The sequence below is a fragment of the Bactrocera oleae genome, chromosome 2 (assembly GCF_042242935.1).
Source record: "Bactrocera oleae isolate idBacOlea1 chromosome 2, idBacOlea1, whole genome shotgun sequence".
NCBI lineage: Eukaryota > Metazoa > Arthropoda > Insecta > Diptera > Tephritidae > Bactrocera > Bactrocera oleae.
Genome location: NC_091536.1, coordinates 6,423,767 through 6,451,142, shown reverse-complemented (window position 1 = coordinate 6,451,142; position 27,376 = coordinate 6,423,767). Strand labels below are relative to the sequence as shown.

The 27,376-nt window shown below is 35.3% G+C and overlaps 1 protein-coding gene across 5 annotated transcripts in view; it reads right to left on the bottom strand.

Annotated features, from left to right (window-relative positions):
- Positions 1 to 24,809, bottom strand: part of DIP-gamma (Dpr-interacting protein gamma) — a 132,831-nt gene extending 108,022 nt beyond the window's left edge. For 3 of the 5 annotated variants that reach the window (XM_070107686.1, XM_036373302.2, XM_036373299.2), the window contains exons 1-2: positions 24,652 to 24,809; positions 18,060 to 19,043 (exon numbers count right to left, since the gene is read on the bottom strand). The gene's annotated coding sequence lies outside the window, so the exon portion shown is untranslated. The remainder of the gene's footprint in view (positions 1 to 18,059; positions 19,044 to 24,651) is intronic. The other 2 variants (XM_070107689.1, XM_036373301.2) reach the window with 1 other exon arrangement.
- Between the last annotated feature and the right edge of the window lie 2,567 nt (positions 24,810 to 27,376).

Below are 27,376 nucleotides of genomic sequence, written 5' to 3'. Positions count from 1 at the left end.
CCGAAAAATGAGCAGCGGTCATATCCTAAATTTAAGATCGATATCTCAAACACTGAGAGACTAGTTCGTGTTTATGCAGACGGACATGGATAATCAACTCAGCTCATCATGCTGATCATTTACGTATATATTTTATAGGGTCTCCGACGTTTTCTTCTGGGTGTTACAAGCTTCGTGGCAAATTTAATATACCTTGTTCAAAATATAAAAATTAGTACAATCCAAAAAATTTAAATTGGTACTCTAAAATGTAAATTAAAAGTTTATTTAATTAAAATAATTTTAAAAAAATATTTTCAAAACAAAAATTAAATTAAATTAAACCAAAAAAAGTTTCACAAAACAAAACATAAATTACTAAGTATTAAATTCAGAAAATAGTTAAACACAATCAAAGTAATTAAATAAGATTAGTTAAAAAAATCCGTGTTTTCTTCTTAAATATAACATTAGCCACTTCAAAAAAAAAATGAAATTAATCACAATTAGTATAAATACAGATAAATTATTAGAATTAAATGACAAAAATTAAAATTTAAAAAAATTAATTTAATTTATTTAAATAAAAAAATTGATATTAAAAAGTATTCAATTCTTTTTTAATAAAAATTAAATTAAATAAAATTTGAACTGAAATACAGATAATTGAATTTAGTTCAAATAATTAAATAACTATTATTAAGGTTAAAGTTAGAGGTAAAGAGTTACGAGTATATAATAATATGCATACATATGCATACGCCAACAATTCACTAAAGTAACATTAATTTTATACCAATTAAGAGATATGGTGTTATATTTTATAAAATCATTCAATCGTTTGAATTCACCTAGGTGGCAACCCGTCTCAAAAATTTTTTGACAGACATCTTTATTAAGCTTTTCTAGCTTGAATTTAATTTAATATATGGTAGCAGATATTTTATTTATTATAAAATATTTAAACAGGTGGCAATCCTTCTCAAAAATATTTTCTACTTTAAAGTTTTAGCATGATACCCACATTATAAGTATTGTTGCAATGAATTTTACTTAAAAATTATATTGAAATTGGTGGCAACTTCAGAACTTCGATCTCATATCCTTATTATAGAGTCTCTCTTTTAGAATAACTCATCATTTTATTAGAAATCTTCATTTCAAAATCTTCACAGATATTCCATCGGTCGTTTGGTGACAACTGAAAACTCTTGGGACCCGAATTTATTGACTGTTTGTTATTGACATAGTTAAATATGCATCGTATATATGTTAAAGGTAATATCAACTCTGATTTCAACTCAACAAATAATTTAAGAAACGAGATCTAAGCAAGATAACCGATCACCGACATTTTTCCAATCCTCTTCAGATGATGAGGGAATTTTTTCTCAGGTTCGATCCAAAGTCGTCTGATACCAAGTAAGTTGCTGAGCTATATACAAGACATTTCCGAAATTATTTTGAGGAAGCCACCGAGTCCATAGTCGGATAGAAATTCCAATTACGTAGACTCGGCAGTTAAGGGAGCAAAACTTTAAAATACGAAACAATGTCTGCAACCTCCTACAGGGTACGTTTAGCCACAAATGTCTGTATATATGTATATTAAGTATGTAAATCTGTATGTGTAGAGATTATCTAAGTTTCAAGAGTATATTCGTAAGTATTTTGCAGCACTGACTTATTGAAATTCTATTTATTATGAGTTTGCATGGGAATACTCGCAAGTGTGGGTGTTTGGGTGTTTGTACGCTGCGAAGCCCTTTTCTCGAAAACTTTTCCACTTATTTATTGGCTGAAAGTTATTGTACTCAACGCAGACAAAAGAAAAGTCCTCGATATGCCACTACAAACTTTACTACCCACAAACTCACACATTCACACACACACACATTATTCTGCTTGGCTGTTGTGCGTACTCTTGTGTGTATATGTGTGCGCGTGTTCTTTCTTAGATTGATTGAAATTTCAACGCCGGCTTCAAAATATATTGCATAATCCAAAATGGGCAAGCATGAAGTTGCATACTTTTAGGCGCTAACATATACATATAAGCATTTATATGTGCGAGGGGATAAGTGCTAAGTCAATACAGTTGTCAGCGCTCATGTGTGTGCTTGTATGTTTAGGTTGGGGTGGTTTTTGTGTGTGCGTCGGCAGCGTCAACACAATTGAATCATTTATGATGTTGACGATGACGACGACAGGTGAGAAAAAATATAACAGTAAAGCACGTAAACAAGTAAAATTTGCAAGTTTTTGGCGAATAATAATGCAGTCGAACTTTGGCACACTACGAAGCTGCAGCGAAAAGCACAAACGCCTAAATGTATGCTAGCACATATTTATATGTGAGTGAGAGAGAGAGAGAGCGCGAGAGAAGAGGTAAGAAGAGTGTTGAATAGCGAGTTTTTCGCCTGAAAATGAAGATATATTGTCATGCATGTGTGCGTTTATGAATCTGCGGCATGTTGACGCCGAAAAGTATGCTGCACAAGAATTTATGGCTCACACCATTGCTAAGCATGCAAATAAAGCAATCACAACAAACAAACACAGCTGACAAATGCACACCACCACTTGGGTAGGACAGATAGATAACAACAACAAAAACATAGCAACAACACCAAAAACAACAATAACAGCAGCAATAGACAACGCTGACAACAATGACAAAAGGAACAATTACAGCAAGAACAACAACAACTATAGTAAAACCACTACAACTAAAGCTAGAGCAAAATCAACGGAAAACAGTAAGCAAATTCATACAACTGAACTTAAATTTTAGCTTGCACACACACACACACGCAGTTGGTCTCTAAGAAACAAACAAACATACATATATACATAAATGCAAACCGTTATTTGTATGGCGCTATGCAAGAACGACACTAAATTATAGCATATAAACGAATCTGCTACAGAAGCAAATCGAAAATGAAATATTACACATTTTTACACACACATACTCACACACACCCAAACAATATTTGCATGCACACAAGCAAAGCATAAAAGCGCATAAAGTGGAAAAAGAAAAGATGAATGGCAAATCAGCGTTTATTTGTGAATTGGAATCAAAAATTGCAGCACGAACCCAACAACAACAACAAAAGAAAACAGTAGTGAAAAGTAAATAACACACCGGCAACGGCGAAGGCGCCAAAGCTTTCAGCTAAGCCGAAGGGTTGTAAGCTCATACAAATCTTATTATTTATATCAAAACACACACACATACATATATGCGCACATAACTGTAACTGTGGCGGACGCTTGCCAAATTGAACGTGCAGTATTTTATTGCCGCGCCAACGAAATTTTGCAAATCATTTTCACACAAAATGTTGCATACTTTTCGGCGCACTTGTTGTTTTTGTGCGCTTCATATACACTTACATTGTTGTTGTAAAGTTATTCTAATGATTTCTTTGCGCTGATTTTTTATGTGTGTTTTGCAATTTTTCACTTTTTACGATTTTGTAAATTTTCCACATTTTTTTTTGCTCATTCCTTTATCGACACCTCTCTTTGTAAGTGGTTCACATTTATTGTAAATAACTTTGCAATCACATTTTTTTGTGAATGAAATCGACATTTTTGCTCCATTGAGTCGTCAAGTTAAGCGGATATTGTCAAGTCGTAAAGGCGATTACGCGATAAAGCGCACATAAATACGCATATACACACGTAGAAAAAATAATATGGTATATATATATTTATTTATATATATACAAAAAGAGACAAAAAGTTATCCTTTATTTATACTTAGCCTAAATTATGCGTTGGATACATTGAAAACAATCCTTCGAGAAATTGAAACATGTGTCAGACATATCACGGCTGCATAGAAATGGACAGACGATCAAAACTAAGGTTGACTTTTTGTGTACTTTATCTGAATAGTCATACTCACTAGGGCTTACCCATTCAAAAGCGACATACTGATACGCAGGTTGCCTTTTATATAATATTTCGGGATTTGGCAACCCTAATGTAATATTGTGAAGTTTGACATTTTGGATGTTACACATATGTACATATGTAGAACGTTTTGACATACGAGCGCTATATGTGTTGCTAACAGTAACTTTAAATATTCATCTCGGTCTTAAAATTGTTGAAAATTTAACAAATAGAATAAAATATTTGGTTGTTGCGAAATTTCAACCTACATAGGTGTGACGATGAGCGCCTGATGAGGTCTGTCGGTTCTTTTAGACACAAGAATGAATTTTCAATATTGAATTACTCATATTAGGAACTAAGGTCTTCGGTGTCAGATGGCTTTTGAGTACTGTGTACTGCCTAGAGATGGCAGTGGATTTGCATGACTGAAAAAGAATTTTCCTAACCTCAGCGAAACAAAAATTAAAGAGTCCACAAATACGGCAACTGACAATTTTTTTTACTTTTCCATTAAGATACATATTATGTAGCACTAAGAGTTGAATTCCCGAAAGCTTCGCACCATCAAGTATACCAGAAACATTTATCTATAATGAATACCCATATGTATTGCTTTCACACACACACACACATAACCGTTAAGGCATGTGCATTTGTTCGTCGACTCAGTTCTGGCAATAAGCAGAAGGTATAAATATTAATTTAATTGAATATTTTGCTTATCTTGTTAAAGTGATAAAATTAAATGAACTCTTATAAGCTTAAAATTATTATTGACGAGTGCGCAAATATGCTTCTCTGTGTGTGTAGTTGTGTACATGTGTCCGTTGTGGTGGAATAACTAAATGAATAAACGCAATCAATGATTTGCTTGTTTGTGATAATGCCAATACTTCTGGATGCTTAAGCAAGGTGTAAAGAGAATTTAATGGAAATATTGAAATTAATGCCCGAAAGTATTTTAGAAATTGATTTAATTGTACATATATGTAAATATATATTTATATATTGTATATGATTAGAAAATATTTCGCATATCTCAGTAAATATTTCGAAAGCTCATAAACTGGTGAACCCTTCGATGAGCTTAAGAGGAAAAAAATGTTCGAGGAGTATGCCAGAAAATACTTGAAAGTCGACACCTTCGAACTGAGCACCGGAGACCTTTGTTGAAGCTTTTGCTAAAACCAGATTCCTAAAAACAGATAAAGACCTGTTTAGCTTACAGATCTTGCTACTTATTATTTCATCTCTTATGTCAACCATATAAGATGAATAGACTTTAAGCAGCCTCAGAAGAATATTTAGATAGTCATACCGTCTAAAAAACCACATCATTTCCAAAAAGTTGTATAACTACTCAATATATATACTTATTTCAGTAGAAATATCTATATACAAGAATATTTAAAGAGTCGGACAGTTATCAACAAACTCGAAGAAGGAGCGAAACTAAGTTAAGGAAGACGATAACATAACACATCATAAATAGTTTAGGCGCTGTCTATCAAATCAGTTGTCAGTTGTCTTCTTAAATATTTTATGGCGTTTAGGGCTAAGGCTTCTAAGTTGAAGTTTCTAGTTATAACTCCGATGCACTAACTGATGAGTGAGAAATATAAAAGATATTCTCAATTAAAAACTTTAAAGCTCGTAAAGCTTTCATTTCCAGCTGAGCATCTCTAGAACTTGTGTTTACATCTGCTTTACGCTTACTGAAGCTAGCGTAAAACACATTTTTAAATCTTTCAAAGCTTTTTGTGAGAAGCCACCACCACATACCTAAATGAGGCTTTTCGAAAGCTCTAGACAACTTTATAATACATAATGGGAAGAATAGCTTAGTCAAACTTTTGCTGGAATAGTTAGAGCCACGATGTAGCCAATCTAAAAAAATATTTATCTCAGTAAAGTCGTGTTTCAAGACAAATCTAACAGCTCCAATCCCTTAATCTAGTTTATCCACCTCAAAGACCTGATGGGAACGAATGCTGGAACAAGTCAGGAAACTTATCATTTTATAACTGTGATAACTGTCGAATAGAAAAGAAAAACATACACGCATACTCCGAAAGTCACAAAAAAATTGAATTCTTCTTTTTAAATAAAAGAGCAACATATTCATGCAGCAAAAAAATTTAATTAATTAACTTCGTATTTATATTTATTTAAAAAGCTGTGAATAACTAGCCACGAACAACAAAATTCTGACAATATAGGAATGTCAATGTGCAAATAGGTTTTCAGCAGAGTTACACTTATTATTCACCAATTAAATTTGCATGCTTCAAATTGATTGATTGAATTGTCATTAAAATATTTGTTAAATTTTTATTGCACTTCCAAGCAACAGCGCGTTACAGGCTAGTCAATTAGAGAAGAATACCTTGAATACCGGTAGGACAACTAAGAGTAAAAACAAATGCAAATGAAATGGATTGATTAAAGTTTACAAAATATGATTAATATTGACACATTGTTTTCATTTTAGAGATAAGCTTCATTTTCAACATGACAAGTGCTATAAAAACTGTTGGGGGTGGTACTTGCTTATGCAAGCTTACCTCAATCAACAATGTTTAAGATAAATACATCGATTAAAGTAATTTACTGGTTGATCTTTTATTTATTGATTAGAATATGCATAGAAGCTTTGGAAAAAAAAAAAATTTGACAGCTTAGCAAATTGCTTTTTTGCCTTGATTGTACGAGATTTAGGCGCCTAAGTGTAGGCAATATTTTCAAAAGAATTATGATAGCTATCGAATCAACTAATTCAAAAAGGTGCAAATTTGTCGGAACAGTCGATTTCGGACGACTATAGACTACTGCTATACAAACTGATTAATGGGAATAAAGTGCTTGCATGAAAAGCAAGAAATTCGACTTAGGTTATTGTCTAAGCCAGTAGTGCAAACTCCGATGGACTAGTATAGCATATAGCTGCCAAACAAACTGGCTGATCAAAATCAAGCTCTTGTAAGGGATATTTTGTATTTGTGAAATGTATTATGGTTTCGGTGCAACTAAAGCATTTTTACTTCTGAATTTGAATAAATCGATTTCTAGCGGCAATTTTCGTGAATACGAGCTAACTCTTGTCCTAAATTGTTTAAATTATCGGTAGTGGTAGCTTTATTATACACTCGCAACCTGTTGCTACAGAGTATAATAGTTTTGTTCACCTAACGGTTGTTTGTATCACCTAAAACTAATCGAGTTAGATATAGGGTTATGTATATATAAATGATCAGGATGAAGAGACGAGTTGAAATCCGGGTGACTGCCTGTCCGTCCGTCCGTCTGTCCGTCTGTCCGTCCGTGCAAGCTGTAACTTGAGTAAAAATTGAGATATCTTTATGAAACTTGGTAGACATGTTTCTTGGTACCGTGAGACGGTTGGTATTGCAGATGGGCGTAATCGGACCACTGCCACGCCCACAAAACGCCATTAATCAGAAACAAATAAATTGCCATAACTAAGCTCCGCAATAAGATACAAGACTGTTATTTGGTACACAGGATCACATTAAGGAAGGGCATCTGCAGTTAAATTTTTTTTTTAAAGTGGGCGTGGTCCCGCCTCTAATAGGTTTAATGTGCATATCTCCTAAACCGCTAATGCTATAATAACAAAATTGACTGGAAGCAAATGTTTTTAGAACCTCTACCTACAGTGTGAAAATCGGGTGGGAAACTCCGCCCACTCCCCATATAACGGTACTATTAAAAACTACTAAAAGCGCGATAAATCAAGCACTAAACACGCCAGAGACATTAAATTCTATCTCTGGGATGGTATGAGATGACTTTATAGGAACCACGTTCAAAATTAGACAGTGGGTGTGGTACAGCCCACTTTTAGGGGAAAACCCATATCTTGGGATCTGCTAAACCGATTTCAACCAAATTCGGTGCATAACGTTCTTTTTATATATATCTATGTTATAGTGCGAAAATGGGCGAAATCGGACTCCAACCACGCCTATTTCCCATATAACACCATTTTCAATTCCATCTGATCCTTTCACTTTCCACTATGCATATCAAGCAACAATGATTATATCGGGGTAAAACTTTGCGTGAATAATACGTTTAATGTATGCCACCTTGTGACCAAAAATTGTCTAAATCGAACCAAAACTGTTCAAGCCCCTAAGTACTAAATATGTGGACCCCAGTCAATCCACAAAGAAATCTCAAACGAGTATACTATTTGACTTTGCGAGAGTATAAAATGTTCGGTTACATCCGACCTTAGCCCTTCCTTACTTGTTTTAATTACTGTTCTTCACGTGAAAACTTATACATATTAAAAAAATTAAGTTCACTGACTCTTAATTTATGTATTTATGCTTTAAAAAAAAGACAACAATTTTATTCGTCTTATCTCTAATTTACATTCGGAATTTCGGTTGCAGCGCTTACAAATTGTTTCACTTCCGATTTTCTAAAATAAGCAAAAAATGGAAAAATTCTTTATGCTAATAAGGCGGTGCGCATAAATAAGCCATTCTGCATAAATTTCGCTGGCCGAAGAGTCAGTTATTCATTTAACCTACTTTGTAGAGCAACCGCAAAAAAAGAGAGCATGTAATTTTGACAAACACATGCGAGCTTATATGTATACATATATATTTAAATATTCTGCTGAGATCGTTGGCGAACGTGGGAGATTTGCCGAAATTAAACGCTTTTATTTAATTATATAAATACTTGAAAACATATTTCTAGGTATTTATATACTTGTAAGTATGTGTGTGTGCATTCTATTTTCAACACAAACATTTTCAATGCGTAAACAGTTAAATCAGCCCAGCTTAAATGAGAAATGTGACCAATATTGTTGAGATTAAATTTCGCAATTTGTCGAAAGGAAGGTCAGCATGCGTGCAACAGACGCAAGGGCTGGTGGCAGGGGGCGTGCCCCGGGGAGGAGAGCAATAGGTTATAATGCCACTGCAATGTTTGACCATAAATATGTGCTCGTACGAAATACGAGTATCTATGAGTAATCGGTTTTACCGCCACACTCAATTCACCCCCACCATCACCCTCATTTTACCGTTTTCCCCTGTAGCCACGCTCGTTTTTGCAGTTAAAGTTGAAATGTATGCGTTGCGTTGTTGTTGTAGCTGTTGTTGTTGCCGCAAAGCGCACTATTTTCGGTTGGAGTTTTCAATTAAAATGAATCACTGGGCGTTTGCTGGCGTCGGTAGACGGGAGTAGCGTGTGAGAGCTAAGCTTGCTGTGTGTCTTTGTGTAAGTGTGTTAGTTTATATGCGTGCGGTGGTAACAACGCTGATTGCCGATGCACATACACATACATACACATATTCATACATAACTGTGCATAGCATAAGCCATAGTAAATTAAAGTCATCTATGCGCATGTGTGCGTATGTGTGTGCATAAAATTTAAAGCTGGCGAAACAAAGTGATTTAAAGACTAGCGGAGTTAACAAAAAAAAAATCAAAAAACCAAACTAAATGTAATAAAAATTAGAACAAATTTTAAATTTCATACTGCCGCTGTGACAGCAAAAGCACACAAGCCAACAACAACAAAATTACAAAAACAAAAAAATATATCATCAGCAACAACAAAAAAAACAAAGTCCCAAAATATACAGCAAAAACACAAATTTTATAAAAATATTAGAAGCTGTAACCGCAACAACAACAAAACAGATTAACAGCAGCAATAACTAAATCTCAAAAATAAAATTCAAAAATATGAAAAAATAAAGGGAAATGCTAAGTTCGGGTGTAACCGACATTTTATACGCTTGCAACTTGCAGGAATCAAAGCCCGGGAAATTTCCATCACTTTAAAGGAAATATTCTTGCAAAGTTTTATTGCTTTACATTCAATTTTGCTTGATTTGCATAGCAGAAAGTGAGAGAATCAGATGGAATTTAAAATTTTGTTATATGGGAAGTAGGCGTAGTTGTGGCTCGATTTCCCCCATGTTCACATTGTAACATAGGAATGTCAGAAGAATGCCATATGCCGAATTTGGTCCAGAGATATGAATTTTCCACTAAAGGTGGGCAGCACCATGCCCCTTGTCCAATTTTTGTTTTATCTCTTATAAACCTTTATTGTACCATCCTATCTACAAAATTCAAACGCCTCTGTCTGGTATATTCAAAACTGTTGTATGTTCACCGATTTTCACGCTGTCGATAGGGGTGCTAAAAATATTTTTTCTAGGTGAATTTGGTTATGTAGCATTATCATGTTATGGCTACCAGAAATAAGTGTAATAAGTTTTATCAAGATATCCGGACAAAGAGACATACGGATTTCAAGTCGTTTCGTCATCCTGATCATTTATGTATACATAAACCTATGTCTAACTCGATTAGTTTTGGCTGATACAAACAACCGTGAGGTGAACAAAACTATTATATTCTGTAGCAACATGTTGCAAGAGTGTAAATATACCGCTATACAAACAAGCTGTAACAGCAACAACACACACAAACCAACAACAACAAAAATAAATATAAAAATATGTATATATAATATAATACAACTGTTTGCGTGCAACGACAAAAGCGCTCGTAGAGTAAAATCTAATGTGCTTTCATGCGACAGCAAGAAATTGCAAAAACAACAAAAAATACTATGCGAAAAAAATTCGAAAGAAAAATGTAAATAAAAAATGAATAATCACAAAACGGATAGTGCCATACGAGGAAATGCCATAATAATAATATGAATGTGAAAATATGAACGACAAATGCAAGAACAACATCAGATACAACTGTTTAAGCACATAGTAGAAGCAATAAGCAAAAACAAAAAACACGAGTGAAAATTACAACAACAAGCAGTGACACTGGCATAAACTAACTACAATTTGTACAACAATAAAAATCCAGCGCAAATGCGAGTAACAAGCAGCGGCAACAGCTGTGCAGCACTTTACCAATGCCAGCACTATTTTCGCCACTGCCTCACTCTCCCTCTCTCGCAGAGAGTGACTCTGTCAGCTAAGCGAGTTCGCACATACAACTATCGAGAAAAATAATTGACAGGAAGTGAAAATAATAGAAACGGAAATACACTTTCCGTGTGGTTTTACTTACCTAACTGCACACAAGCACACGTACATCCACACACACATTCTCATACATCCGCATTAAGGTGCCGCTTACAATATACGCACACACATTCCAAAGCAAATGCAGGAGTTCGCAACAGTGCGTTGGTGACAAAATTTATAAGTTAGAACTAAAAAGATAAGACTCTTGCTTATTTGGATGGATATTGAGAATATATAGATACTAATAAGCACCTAGGTTCACATTTTTAGCATATCTGCGCTGAAATTTTTAAGAATTTTTGCATCTGAATACATTATACAATTCGTGCATGCATTCATTATATTGCAAATTGGCGCCTAACTCGCCTAACTATTATAAATCAAAACAACAAAAAATCTCAACTTTGGCTGCACCACAGCTAGAACCCTTCACAAATAAAGAACTTTTTATATAAACACGTTTAATTTTTTTTTGTTCAAAATTGGCTTTATTCATCAATATAATCTCCATCATAAGAGTAACTTAGTCATTCCAGCGCCGCTATAATAGTTCAATATCACTTTGCCTCAAAATAGGCCTGACTTTCAGTGATAACCTCTTCATTCGTGCAAAATTTCTTACCGGCGAGCATTTTTTTGAGCTCTGCGTACAACCAATAGTCGCTGCGAGCCAAATCTGGAGAATAAAGTGGATGTACGGCAGTAATTCAAAATGCAATTCACGCATTTTTGTCATTGCCTTGATTGACTTGAGACACGGTGCGTTGTCTTGATGAAACAAAATTTTTTTCTTTTCCATATTCGGTCGCTTTTTTACAATTTCGGACTTCAAACGTTCCAATAATGCTATAAATTAGTCGATATTGAGCCATCAATATTTCCCTTCTCAAGAGAGTCGATGTATATTACACCTTTCATATACCAAAATAACGATTTAACCCTTAACCTTTCTAGCTGATTGTTGTACTTTCGGGCGTCTTGAACGAGGTTTACCAGCTGCTGTCTACTTAGATGACGATCGTTTTGATTCTGGAGTGAAGTGCTGGATCCAGGTTTCATCCATTGTCATATATCGACTCAAAAATTGTTGTTGCTGTTTTTGGTCAACAGTCAGCAAACGCAGCACATACTTTGAACAGAGTTTTCTCATGGACAAATGCTCATGCAATATGAAGTCAACAGGTTCATTTGAAATCCTTATGATGTCAGCTATATAACGCAACTTCACTTTTCTATCATTCACAACGATTTTGTAGATTTTTTTATGTTTTCTGATGATACAGTCTCATTTGGACGCCAATTCTTTTTAAAATAACAAAAGTAGAGTCAGTCTTACAATCAGCACAATTACTCGCAAACTAATGAATAAAATATCACGAAATTTTAAAAGCTATCTTTTGAAGGTTAGTACTTACTGAAAATGAGTTGAATTCAAGAGAACTAGCGTCATTAATGTGTGAGGCCCATGCGTTAAAAACTTAATTTTGATCGTTCGGAATATATTGCTCGGAGCTGGATCTCAGGTGACTTTTCAAACTTTCTCTTCTTTTCGGCTAACAATGCAAGAAAAATTCAAAATGCAAGAAGGAGAAATATTTACGTCGATAGTCAGGCGGCAATTAAGTCCTTGGAAGCAGGGAGGCAGCAGATATAGTGACCATCGGAAAGCGGTTGCATATAAAACAGGCCACAAAAGAATTCCGGGAAAAGATATAGCTGATGAAATTTTCATCCGTCTGGCTACCGAACCAGTACAGGAAATACGAAAGTCACTAAAAACGTTGTACAACGAAATTTACGAAGGAGCTTACAGACGGATCAGGGCGTAATGGAATGCCTTAAGGACATTCAGGATAGATATCATGTGCAAGAGACCAAAAAAAACACGCATGCTTTTTACTCACAAGGACTGAACGACGGTTGGTTGCATATTACAGGTCACAACCTACTGGCATCCCAGGTGAGCCGGATGTGCATTAGTAACGACGATACATGTAGAAAGTGCAGGGAAGTAGACATGAGAGATATGCTGGAACACCTCTTATGCCTCTGTCCAGCATTTTCTAGAACTCGTGTTAGATATTTAGAAGCTTCGCAGTTCAAGGGACTCGATGGAGTATCAAAATTAGATATCAAGTCGATCTTAAAATTGGCAAAAAGCTTTGATGAATACTTTAGCTCAAATTAGACTAAGCCTCTATCTGGTAATTCTTAAGATTAGTTAATATTATGTAACCTAACCTAAGCTAGCAACGCTAAGATGTAGAGACAAGCTTCAGAAATACTTAAGCCTCATGATCTCTTAATTCTGCGATGTATAGCATATTTCGAAGAAATCTGTAACTTTAAAAGATTTTTTTTGTCAATAAAAGCTTTTGTTAATGGACTTGTTTCATCTTGATATTAATAGAGAAACCTTAGCATTTTAAAAATGCCTTCTGATTTTTTGGGAATTTTTTTATGAAATAACTTCACTCGGACTTAACTCGGACAGAGTTTATGGATACGATGTTTGGGTTTATGGGTGTGGTAGTCGATGTCGAAATTCCATAAATTTGTGGGAGTTAAGCACAATGGTTTAGCTAAGTTGATCAATACAAGCTATAGAAGTAAACAAAACTAACTAAGAATTTGGGTTTTTTCCGCCGTTATAAGTATATTTAACTTATATGCAAGTGCAGCCACTCAAAAATTTCATGTTTAATGCCAATTGGGTGAGTACCATTACTTTGGTGGCAGTCTGTTAGAATCCAATATACAAATGTGGACAAGCAACTCGTTTCGCATTTCCAACAATTTGTTACACCAGCTAAGCACTTGCTTTGCATATCTGAACAAATATGCCGTTATCTTTCGACACAGTGTGTGCAATAAGTATGTGCATACATCACGACGATGGACCACTTTGAAGGTCTTCAAGTCAAAAGTTACCAACAACATTCTGGGTGCTTTCAATGAAATTGCAATTCAAATATTTTTGACGACCGTGCACATATTATTTGTTTGGAGCATTTTTAGCGTTTTATTTCATTATTATAACGGTTATTATTATTATTATTTTTGCATAGGCAAATATTCGCCACTTGACGAGCAGCTGCCTTGAGAGGTTTTGCACTGTTTCAAGTGCGCTGATGACTGCATGCAAATGTTGCTGTGTATGTGTGTGTGTGTGTAAGACTTAACGTGTAGTTGTATTTGTGGGTGCGTGTGTGTGTATTTACAAGCGTGTGTTTGTGTTCTTCAAGTATTGACCGTCAAAAAAGTGGGTGTACGACGGCAAGCGGGCGCGGAGTTGCCAGCAAGTAACAAATGTAACTAAGTATTTGCTTAAAACTTATTTGTTTGAGTGTGTGTGTGCATGTGTATGTGTATAAATACATGTATATGTGCAGCGCACCGGGAAGCGCCCTAGAACTAACTCTCTAAGTATTTTCGTGCAATAAAGTGGCATTTACATATATATGCTTGTGTGTTAGTTAGAGAGTGTGATTGCGCTAGTATATGTTTGTGGGTGTATGTATGTGTGCGGCATATAACTCGTTACAAATGTTGCAAATGCAATTTTCTATGACTGCACGCAGTCTGCGCACAAGTTATCGAGCTGTTCAAGCGCGCGCCACGAGGCGACGAGGTGACGAAGCAGCGAAGAGGCAGCAGCTGCAATGCTTGAGTGTGACTTACAGGGTGGCTGAGCTCCGACAGCTGAGCCGAAGATTTTGCTGCAGCTTCAGCTTTTTGCTACCGCTTTGCCGTTGCGTTTGCTCCAGCTGTGGCAGCAACTACCTGCCGTTCGTCCAAATCGTCGCCTAACGACCACCAACAACAACAAACAGCTAGCTTCGTTACCTTGACTATCTTTGTCTGACTGCTTGCTGTAGTGGGTGTGCGTGTGTGTGTGATTGTATAGCTGTATCCACTACTTGGACTTGGATTGCTTTTACTTCTCCTATTTCTTCTTCTTCGCTTTTGTGGCCGCGCTGCCGCTTGCTGCCTGCATTACGTTGGCTTGCTTTCTTGACGTTAAGTGCATTTCCTACTTTCACAAAGAATTCTCCAGGCGCACACATACACACACGGCATTTGTAGCGGCGTATCGAATTATATATTTTACGCTTGAATTTTTCTTACCTGCACAGGCACGCACAAACTCACACATCTATAGGCACACTCCTTGAGTTAGTCCATAGAGCCAAATTCACGCGCATACAGTATATGCATTTATGTGGCAGTGTTTGTATATTTTATCATGCCCAGCAAGTAAAATTATTCGCAATTTTTAAATATTTCGCAGATTAGAATACATTTTGAGCCTGAAACGGTTGCGATTCTACAGAAGTTAAATAAGCTCTAACTGAGACATTTTCAATTTATGACTAGTGAGTATAGTTAAGGATTTAGTTAATTTTTCGATTACAATACAGTTACTTCAATAGCATAATGTTGCCATATTTGATATATTTTTTAAATAATAATGTTACTTAAACTTGAAAAAGACAGGTTCGAAATATATTTTTCCAATATTGATAACAAATATATAAATATATTTCAGAACACGTGAGATTACCTCGAAGAAGCAGAATTTTATTTCTTGCCTATTGATTTATATTATTTATGCTATATTTTTAAATTTCTTTAATCTTGCTTTGAATGCAAAATATCACCTCCTACAAAACCTTTCAAGAGCTTTGAGAGATGGGCTCCTGAGAGGCCTAGCTCAGGTAAGTACAATAACACTAGTTTTTAATAATATATACCTATATTATTTATTTATGTGGAAGCATCTTTTCTTTAGTAAAAGCTGAGCTTATTGATGAAAGTTTATAAATAGATAAAGCTCAATGAAAGCTTTTTACATAAATACCTGTAGACTGGGAAAGTGTTGGTAGCTCATTTCTTAATGACTGCTAAGCTGAAACTCTTAGTATTTAAGAGAAGAAGTATTTAAAATGTTGTGATTCACGCTTTGCCTATTAATATTAAATATAATTCCCTAAAGATACAGACTCTCGAGTTAAAACTTCGACAAAGTTATTATATACAATAGATCTTAATTTATATTTATTCAATATCGAGAAATAATATTATATAAGATTTTATGAAGCTCTTTCAAAAAAGATTCTTTATAATATTCTTTGGTATAAATTTACGGTATTTGTGTATATATTATAAATTTCCAAAGGTAGATCTATATATTCAGTATAGGTATATACTAAGCTTTTAAGTTCAGTTTTAACTCAGACTTGCGTTTTGCACTCCAAACTTTCACTCGGAAAAATTTTAATTTTAACAAAGTCTGGAACTAAAAGGTCCATTGAAATGCTAGCTTTTAGCAAGGCTCACGGGGTGAGTATGAATATGAGGTAAGGTTGAAGCATCTCGATTGCCATACTTTTAACGAACCCGGCGAATTGGTTGGAATTGATATTAGCCGCCTCAATAAATTTTTGGCAGGCTCTAGGCGTTTGGCGATATGTGACGTTCTTTTTGATCCATACTTAATTGTTTTGGGCACCACAACGGACAAGCGTCTGTAGCCGTGCAAGGGACATTATTCGTCGCTTCACGAGAAATCAGCCTATTAACCTAACCTAATCTAACCTAATGGGTCCATAAGCTTTAAGCGGCTGAGAGATTTTAGGAGTCCCATTTTTTATCTGCAAATAGTGGAAGTACACTATACAAGTAAAATAAAGCGTTTCTATAAGCCGCAATATTATGGTTCGTATGTTGGTGCGCGTATCCCATACAAAGATGTTTGCTCGCCTGAACAAAGAACACAAAGATGTGACGATAAACACTTACGCATTATAGAACGAATTTATATCACTCTTAAGCGACTACTTGAACATAAATGATTATGAAAAATGTTTCAAGTCGCTAAAATTGCTTTCGAAAAAGTGCATCTTCTCAGCGTCGTAGCTGAAAAATCCTTTTATATTTCCTTAATAGCATATAAGTTAGTTCTAAAACATTAGTCGGCATAATTATGATCATTAGGATTAACTGTGATACTGAGAATTTAGGTTCGCTACTTCTGAATCATTCTTAGCAAAAAAAAAAAAATCTTACCAAATTCAAAGCCAAAAATGTCATAGTTTACTAAGCTCTTTCATTTCTAAAATAAGCTCTCATCTCAGAGCTTTCTTTGTTCAGTGACTTTAGTCACATTTATTTTAGCCGGATATCCTCCTATATTGATTCCAGAGGCTAGAAACACATCCTTTTATCGAACAATTTAGTTCTCCAAGTTCAAAGAAATAAGAAGGTAAAATTGTTCATACATTATTAAAATGTCTATGATAAAACCACTCAGGAAAAATTAAAAATTAATTAAAAGTTGAGAGGCGATTCTACATTTATCGTTTTCCAGAACAAGTGGATTGCCACTTTACCGTGAAAATTTGTAATTTTCAGGTTTTCAAGTAATGTTTTACCACTCTTTTCATTTTCGAATAAGTAAAATTATTATTGTTGTTGTTGTAGTAACAGAAGAAACTCTCTCAATTACTTTCAAGGAATTCTGCCGAATTGACGATTATTTTCGAATAAAAATTCAGGTCCGATTCGTTTGTGTAGGAATGATAAAGCGGTGTGGTGAATTAGTTAGTCGATGTAGCGAACAATATTGAGGTAGAAATAGTTACGAAGTATCTGTAGAATTCTCCAGAGATCCTGCTAGAAATAGAGCAACTTCGTGAACCGACTCGACCGGTTCTTCCCAAGGATTATGGTAGTTCTGTAGTGAGTTGCAGTGAATACCCAAGCGCAATCGGTGGTGTAAGATACTCTAAAATACTTGAAGAGTATTGCTGAAGCTGAAAATTTCATGACATTTCGATGACGAATTATTATGAAACCCTTTAGATCAGAGCGCCTCTTTTGGTTATGACGGCGCACTAACATTTCATACAAAACTTTTGATCAACACAAATGCGTCATGATTGCGAAATCTCTAGAAGGACAGCATATTTGCAATAATATGGGCGTGTGTGGGTATAAGCATATGTTTGTATACATATATACATATATACCTATATAAATGTTGATTTACGAGTATGTGGCGTGTATGTATAGGTGTGTGTGTGTTTGCTTTTGGTAGCTCAGCGCACTCACCATTAAACTCATTCATTTACACTTGAAGTTTTTAATTACCGTCGCTATGATGTACGAGCCGTGTGGGATTGATGCTGCTACCGGGCTTCATGGCAAGCTTGCTGTTTGTTGACGATGTTTTCGTTGTTGCTTTAAATGCTTTTTTTTTTTGGTTTGTTGTTGCTGCTGCTTTCACTTTGTTATTATTTGCTTTTTGAGAGTTGCGGCTCACTGTTTTTGTTGTTTGTATTTTTATAATTTTTTGTTGTTGTCGTTCTTGCAGTTGATATTTTAGACGCTCCACCGCGACCACCGAGTTCCTTGAGATTCGACCGTCGCTACTTCAGCAGCTGCTGCACACACTCCCACTTTTACCCATGTTGTTGTTTATACATATATATGTATCTGTGTATGTATGTGTGGTTGTCTGCAGACTCATTTACCGTTTGGCGTGCGCTCACCACACTCACACGCTTACGTACATATGTATGTACTTATGTGGCAGCTTCTTCTTCGCTTGCCTCTTGCTTTAGTCACCGCGGTAGGCAGTTGTTTAACGCTCGTTTTCCGCCTGCATGCGCCAACAACAATCGCCACAAATACACAATTCTATATTTACATGCGCTCAAGTGCTTGTTATTTTATTTCATGTGGTTTGGTGGTTGGGTGAATGTATGTGCGGCTGTGTGTTGGTGAGTTTGCACTTGTGAAATTTCACTTTCAGTTGGCGCATTACGCGAACACACACATGCACACAAACAAAGTTTTGCTTTGCGTTTCTTGCTTTACAACACTACTGTGTTTGCTGTTGTTATAGGTCCTTAATTTTGTTGCTTTTGATGTTTGATTTGTGTTTTTCATACGTTTCGGTTTTTTACTTTCGCTTTCGTTTGAGTTTTTTTTCACTGTCGTCTATGCACTTGCGTTTATTACATTAATTCCTTTTTCTAGTTTGTTGGCAACACTGCCATTCAAAAGTTTGCTCACATGTAGTAATTATAAAAGCTGTTGTCGTAATTTTTTAAATAATATTACTCACTTTGTGTTGCAATTTTTAAGAAGAAAATTTAGAAAAATATTTAAGGTTGGTGAAAATAGATAAGAGTTTTTTGGGAATATATATACGATTATATTATATATGCATAGTATATTAAACATTTTTCATGAATATTTCAGCTTTTAAAAAATTTGCTCAAATGCTTATCAATTTTTGAATACACTTGTCCTTGTACAATATATAATATTGTGTTGAACACAATAATTTTTTTGACTCTTGCAACATGCTGCTACAGAATATAATAGTTTTATTCACCTAACGGTTGTTTGTATCGCCTAAAACTAATAGTGAAATCCGATGAAAGCGGTAACAAAATTGGAAAATGGAATAACATTTACATGAAATCACATATCTTCGGATCTGATAGAGAAATTTCAACCAAATTTATTGCATGGGATAATTTTGACACTTCCTTGTTAAATCGAATAAAAACCACGCCTATATTCCATATTACATAATTTTAAATTTCATCTGATTTTTTCACTTTGCAATGTACAAATCAAGCACCAATTAATATATTTGAATAAAATTTTACACGAATAGTCACGAACTGTCCAAATCCTAGAGCCTATGGCTGACTTTTTGCCAAAAATATCGGTTTATGTGCGAGAAATATAATTGAAATTAGGAGAAAGTACTTTCCTGATAACAGTAAGTCTGTATGTCAAAAGTGTTGAACCGGTCAATATTTCCTTTAGCCCTCATATACCTAACAGGAAGATTTTTTAACTTCCGCACATATTTTGAATTTTACTATTCGAAATGAGTAACCTTAAAACTATTGAGGAAGAGACACAGCGATTCAAATATACCGCAGAGTCAACCTCATCGATATTTTCATTTGACATCTTGAATAGAGTGGCTTATTCGAATGCAGACATAATATATTTGCAAGAACATTGGTGAATTCAGATGGAATACTTGCAAATTTCGCATTTTCAAAAGTTTCAAAATAACTGGCTGAGTGTTGACCAAAACGACGTACAGCGCTATAAAGTTATAACAAGTTTCCAATCGATAAAACTAATTATTTAATCGATAAAAATTTAAAATTAAAAATTCGACCGCTTCCACCAAAGTAAGGTGATTGGTGATTGGCGAGAACGATTTATACCCCTTTTTGCTTTTGGAAGTCAATGAAGACTCAGGAAAATATCGATATCGAAGATGTGGAAAGCTACTTTACAGAAATTAATCCAGCATATATAGTATGATGGTACAAAAGTTAACCAAAGAGAATGCGTCAACCCATGGTAAACGCTACATTCTATCTAAGAAAAACTCAGTGGCTCATTGTTTGGTAAGTTTCACTAACAAATATAGTTTATTTTATATTCGTTCTATTTTTTAATAAATTAGTAATTTTCATTCAGAAAACAAACATCTACGACTTTGTATCAATAAAACACCCGGCTTCAAATGAACGATGATTCGTTTCAGATACGCTGCGTACAAGCAAATCGAAAGTTTTATCCTAACTATAAAAGCAAACATTATAAATAAAATTTATAGAATAATATTTTTTTATATATATTATTAAATAGTAATATGTTTTGGTTATATTATGTGTTACTAATTAAATAAGCTTGAACTTCTAAAATCTTCTATATTTATTCGGTAAAAAAATTAATCTGTTATGTTCGGCATCCAGTCAGCATGGATTGTCATGATACAATCAACAGTATTTTTTATTTATGCTAATAAGGCCATTTTGAAAAAAAAATGGAGAGCATGCGATTTAATTTTCGAGAAAAAAATCTTGATTTATACTTTAGGATACCACAATGCATATATGTATATGATAAATATTGGGTCTATAACTACATATATTCGCGCGATTTGACAAGAGTTGGTGTAATTTGATTATTATTGTTCTGAACATGCGTTGGAAAGTTACTGTCCTTAAGCCTCTTTTTCAGTAAATAAAATATCTATTATTTCAATCAATTATGTCTAGTTTTGAGCTTGAAAAAACTAAACTTTAAGATAAAAAAACCTGGAAGCATTACAGAAAATTGTTGCCAAAGAGAGCCAGCAGAATATTTAGAAGTCACTCGAGCCATAGAGAAGAAAAAGTAAAAACAAAAAAAAACAAAAATTTGTACGCACAAGAATATTTTTATAATCGAGAAATCATATTGTATTTTATATACCGTATACATATGTATATTTATGTTGAAAGATTATAGGTTATGTATGGAGACTTGCGGTGATCAATCAGTAGCCAGATGTATAAAAATATAGTTCTATTTTCACTGCAACGTCTTATTTAGTAAATATGCCGAATATATATTGTTTTGAATAGAAAAAGAGTTTTGGCTCAATGTGTATATATTTTTTCATTTTAAAAAAGATTTTGTAGCGTACACTATAACAGGCGGTACGATTCTGAATCTAATCTTTCTGAATATGACATTTGGAACAAGTGGCAAGTTGAAGTTTTAAGCAGAGCTAAGTAATTGTTAAAATCGCCAGAAAAAAATTCAAGCCATTATACATATGTACACCCATTAAGTATCCTTAGAAATAAATTGAGGTCTGCACTGCGACATGAGGTCTTTTTGTATATGTGACAGATGACCAAATAGTAAACCGTAAAGCTAATGAGAAGCTGTACAAAAGTATTTAAGTCTCACAGTTTAGTTGAATGTGTCTCAAGCACGAACTGTTAGCAGCAGACTTTGATTGCTAAATATCATAGTTATATATATACTATTGCTGTATTTATTTTATTGTACTCAAAACTGTCTACTTAAGTCTATGTTTATTAAAAATCTTATTTTCTACTATTCAAATCAGGTTGCAACGTGATAATTGCTTTGTTGTTGTTTTTTCATTCCAAATATGGCACAATTCATAAGTATTGTGCTTGATTTTTTAATTTTCAGTTTAATGTTCAGAGAATTAATAAAGGTGGCAACATTGTTAAAAAAATGCATTCTAGCCGCTGCACCATTTAGTGTTTTGTGGCTACCTAGTTTTTATTATTATCTTAGTATTTATAAAAAATATAAGTAATAAATAAATAAAAGAGGTGGCAACTTTGTAAAGAAATTATTTTTATAAAAAAATTATGCATTGCTATTAAAATTTTATACAATAATATTTTTTAGTTATTTTGATTAATTGCTTAAAATTCAAAATTAAATATGTGGCAACTTTTAGTTTTCAAAATTTTGTTTTCATCTATAAAAATATAAATTTAAATATGTGGGTACTTTTATTTTTAAAAATTTTCTCCCGAACTATAAAATTCAATTCCATTTCCATTTTATTTGTTCGTTCTTTTTTTAACTTTCAGCTCCTTCAGTGTTTTAATTGAGATGCCACACTTATATGTTTCTCATATATTTTTATTTGTAAATTTTTCAAGTTTAGTATACTACTATTTTATAAAGTAGTGCACATTTTTATTAAAATATGTTTACAAATAAATTGAGGGTGGCAACCTTGTTTTAACCTTAACATTTTTTTTCGAGTTTTTATACTTTTAAAGTTGTACACATTTTTCAATGTTGAGAAAATTGCAAGGTGGCAACATCAAATATCACCATTTTGTAGGAAAAATAACTTAAACAACGAATCTTCGATAAATTTTTGTCATTGTGGTCTTTTTATAGTTTTATAAGTAAATATATATGACAACATTTGCTCATATATGTGTTTACGTACCAGAAAGTTTTTACATTAACCAAAAGTATTTTAAATTTAAACACTTTAGATTATTTAAAGTAATATTTTCATGTTTCGTCACAAAATTTAATTTTTTTATTTAATTGTATGGTCTTCACTGTTAGTGTTTCATTCATTCCACTCATTCATTCACGCTGCTGCTCGAAATATTTATTAAATATTTATGTTGCAATTTTCTTTCTTTTCGCTTACGTTTCGTTTAAAACCGTATTTACATTTCCCGCAGCTTTAATGCCGCGCTTTAACACAAACAACTGTGTTATTCGTCGCGGCGGCTGTAACTGCTGGCCGAGTTGGCGGTTTTGCCCGAAGAAGGCAGCAGTGATGCGCCAGCAAGCAATCAGCCATTGGCGCTCCAACGCCCCGATGTTGGGTTAAAAGAGTTCTTGCCTTTGGCACAGAGCAACAACACGATGGCTGCTGCGAGCAGAATGAAAGCAAAGTAAACAAACAAAAACCAAACGAAGAATGTTGCAGCAGCAGCAAAAATATGTTATGTGCAACGAAGAAGTGTTTCCGGCGCGCGAGGTTGCATATCCCTCCTGAGTTCCGCCGTCGAGGATTGCGCCTGCAACGCCAGTAAAGAAGCCAACATTTTTTTTTCAATTTCGCACAAACAATAATAATCGGATCGAATTGGTGAGCGACAAAGCATACAAGAGCGCAACAACAACCACAAAGTCGTAAACAACAATAAAATGTTATATATGCCCAAGCAAATTACCAAAGGTAGTCACGATTGCGAAATGTAAGCGTGCTGGAAAAAGCGTTCACGTCCGCGTACGCGCTCGAAATACCGCAATGCAATGCTGATGACGTCGGCGCCGCGCTATACTTGTACACATACGCCACGTATAACCGTACAAAGCAAAAATACAATTTGCGCGCGCGTGTTTGTGAGCGCTCAGTAAACCACGTCCGCCGCTTTGCGCTGTGGCAAATCAAGACAAGCGACTAGACGCGGCTGATAGCTAAACGGAAGAAATATAGTTATTGTTGTTGTTGTTGATGCTGTTGCTACGTGCGCGCGATGCAAAAATCGTTACAACAACAGCAAACACAAGTTGCAAATTGCTTAGAAATCGGTAAATGGGAGAAGATGACGCGGTCCATTTGCTAGTCAAGCCGCCAGACAAGTCAGCGTCGCGCAAACAAAATGCACAACAATGTCGATGCGGCAGTAAATATTTTTTCAACAATGAACGAATTGCGGGCATGGCTCGTTGCAAACAAGAGAAAGGATGCACAAGAAAGGCACAAAAAAGTCAGCGAAAATCAATATAAGGAAGAGCGGCGTAAAAACTGTGGCACAAAAGCCATCGCGGCGGGTTCAAAGAGCACAACGATATGCATATATTTGGTAGCAGACAGCAGATTTTTTGATTATTTAAAGCAATACCTAGTGGCGCATGCGCCTTGATAACTGGTTGTACAAAAACAACAATGTCAAATAGAATTGCATACAAATTTGAAACTACCAACCTTCTGTTGGCGCGCCGCGCGTAACTAGAAAGTAAGCGTCCAACGCGTTGTCTGGCACATGTCCACAAACACACACACTCATACAGATTGCAATCGCAAAAATTTGCACGTTTAAATGATAAACGAAGTGCCTGACAGCGATAGGGACAGCGAAGCGCGCATTGCCAACCATCCAATGAACGAGCAAACCGCGTGTGCGGCCAAAGCGCACATTGCAACGCGGCAAAAAACTCTAGCACACACACGCGCGCATTCGTGTTGCACAAATAATGACAAAATACAATTTGCTGCAAAAATGAAGCACTCACACATACACACACAGGAATATACACGAAGTCAAGTAATTTCAACGTTTTGCCGTCGTTATTACATTTTACTCACAGTCGTTACTACACGACACATTCGCTTCGCTTTTACCACACGCGTTCGTTCGTAAATTTGTGAAGCGTCTTTCAAGCGCTTGCGACGCGCATTTTTATACTTTCACCACACACTAGATACTAAGCGACCACCAAGCGTGTTGCGAACCGATTGCGTGGACTCACTCTCAATAACTGATTTGCTGAGCTCATGGCAGCTGGCGTCAGGCTGTTGTTTGGCTACGACCGCGGCACGAAGCTGGCAGCCGCTCGATTGGCACAACAACGCTTCGGGTGGAGCAGTTGCCGAGCTACGAATTGAAGATTCTGCGGAGGATGTGAGAGTCAGCGCTAGTCAGATATAAAGGATGCTGTGCTGCGCTCTTGCTCTCTGCTTTGTTAGTGTTGATGTTGTTGTGTTATTCAGTTTTTTGTAGTTGGTCATTGCTGGTTGGGTGCTTATAATTTGTTTTTGGTCGCTTTGTTGCTAATTTTTTGGGTTTTTTTCGCGAACATTGCGTATACGCCGTGTCTCGCTGCCGCATTAACAGCGCCAGGAGCTAGTAAATGGTAGAATGGAGTAGAAAAAAAACTTCTGTTGTATTGTGCACTTGGAGAATTTCACGTTGTAGGGCGTTTCAGCGAAAAAGTCTTTCTGGGAGACATCTTTAATAATATAATCCATCTTAAGAGAAACACTATAATAATAACACTTGCAATATTCTCTCTATCGACTTTTTCGAGCAACAACTGTATATATTTATCTGTCGTAGCCTTCCATAGGAAAAATAATCGGTCCGGTGGATTACACCGATCTTAGTAGAAAAAAAATTTTTTTTTTTACTGAGGCTCTTCTTCTTGATTCCATATATTTGTCATGAATTTTTGACAAACTTATGATCGAAAAATAAAATACCTGAATATTTGTAGAGCATATATTATAATTAATTGCTGTTTTCATAACAAGACGTTCTAGAATGCAACAAAACTTGTCTTAAAACAATAGATCCGGACATATGAGTTCTTTATCATCTCTTCTTCTCTTTAAGTCAACAATAATTCTCTATTTACTCTCTATATCTCTATTAGAACTTTAGAATATGTCTCCAAAGGCTCTCGAAAGATTTCGGCTGTCTAACGCATCATATTTTTATCTGAGTATATAAGTGAGCAAACTAGCTTTTTAGCTTGGGTGAACACCAAAAACTCAATTTTTCCCTATAGAATCAATTGAAACCTAAATTATGCAGCGGTGCTATCATTTTTTGTAACGATAAATCGAAGATGATAGCATGACCGACCACGATTTTGGACAGGGTGGCGTACCTAACTACACATTCTTAACCATAACGGATTTTTTGTCAAATTTTGATGATAATCTGACAATACCAAGACTACTTGATAACTGTTTTCTATCATTTGACATCCTGTCATACGTCAGCTGTCATCCGCGTTATACTAATTTTGGATATTCAATATTAATTGTGTTTTAAGTAATAACGTAATAATTTTTCTGCATCACATCGACTACTTTCTTAAATTTTTCCCAGTTTCTCTCAGTGTTAGTGCAATTGCCCAACTTTCGATCAGTTCACCGCCAGCGGCAACAAATATTCAACCAAATCCATTCGGGTCCTAGCGTCTACTCCATGCCGCTCATCGCCAGCCGCATGTACAGCTACGTCGTCGTCATGCTTCGCGCATTCGTTGACGACGGATAACGGCATAAAAGCAAGGCATGTCGGCGTTGCCGAGCGTGTCGAGTCGAAGTTTGAATCAGAGTAAAAATTGTCGTGGCACACAAATCACACACATAAATGCATACACACGCATTCATTCACGTATCAGATATCCAATTGCAGTTAGCATTTTCATTGTTGTAGTTTTTGTTGATATAATTTTTTTTTTTTTTTGAAATTTGCAGTTCAACCACAATTATGTTTATAGCATATTGCTGATGTTATTATTGTTGTTGGTGGAATTTGCAAAAGTAATTGTAAATGTGTTATTGTTGTTGTTATTATATGCTAAGAGCCCACAATTTTTCTTGATTTATTATTGTTTATTACATTATTATTTGCATTTTTTCCGATTTTCCTTTTTGTTCCTGCGCGTTCCTAAACAGACGCGGTGTTGCTGTTGTTGCTATTCCAACCAATTGCCTACAACCCTATTATCGCTCGTTGCTCCATGTTATTTGCAGTCGATTGCCAACAGTTACAGACGTCTACCACTATTCGCTACGCCCCTTAACCCATCCTCCACATTTCTGCTTACTTCCCGCCGCCATCCTTCGCTTTCCACCCTCCATCGCAGCGTCAAACTTACTCTGAAGCGGTTTGCTTTGTTAAAGTCGCACCGCTTGTCACACTGCTGGCGACTACACTGAACTGCAGCGTAAGCGTGGGGAAAGCAGCGCGAATGCAAGTGACCAGTAATCGAGCTGACAGCTTACTGATCTGTCGGTCATCGCGTTGCTGAGTCGCTGTGTGCTTTCGTCGTTCTGCTGGTTGGTGGACTGACAAAGTTTTTGACGCTTTTGCGCTCTGTGACGGTGTTGCGTTGCCAGTGTTTGAAAAGTTTCCGCTTGTTGGTGCCGCTGCTCTTTGTTGCCACTTCAGCATCAGCTACACTTTTAACGGAACTTCTTACTATTATTATGTGTCTTGATAATACTTGTACAGCACAGTGGTTAAGCTTTGAGTAATCTTCCTGCAAATATTTTCCATGACATTTCAAAATTTTAT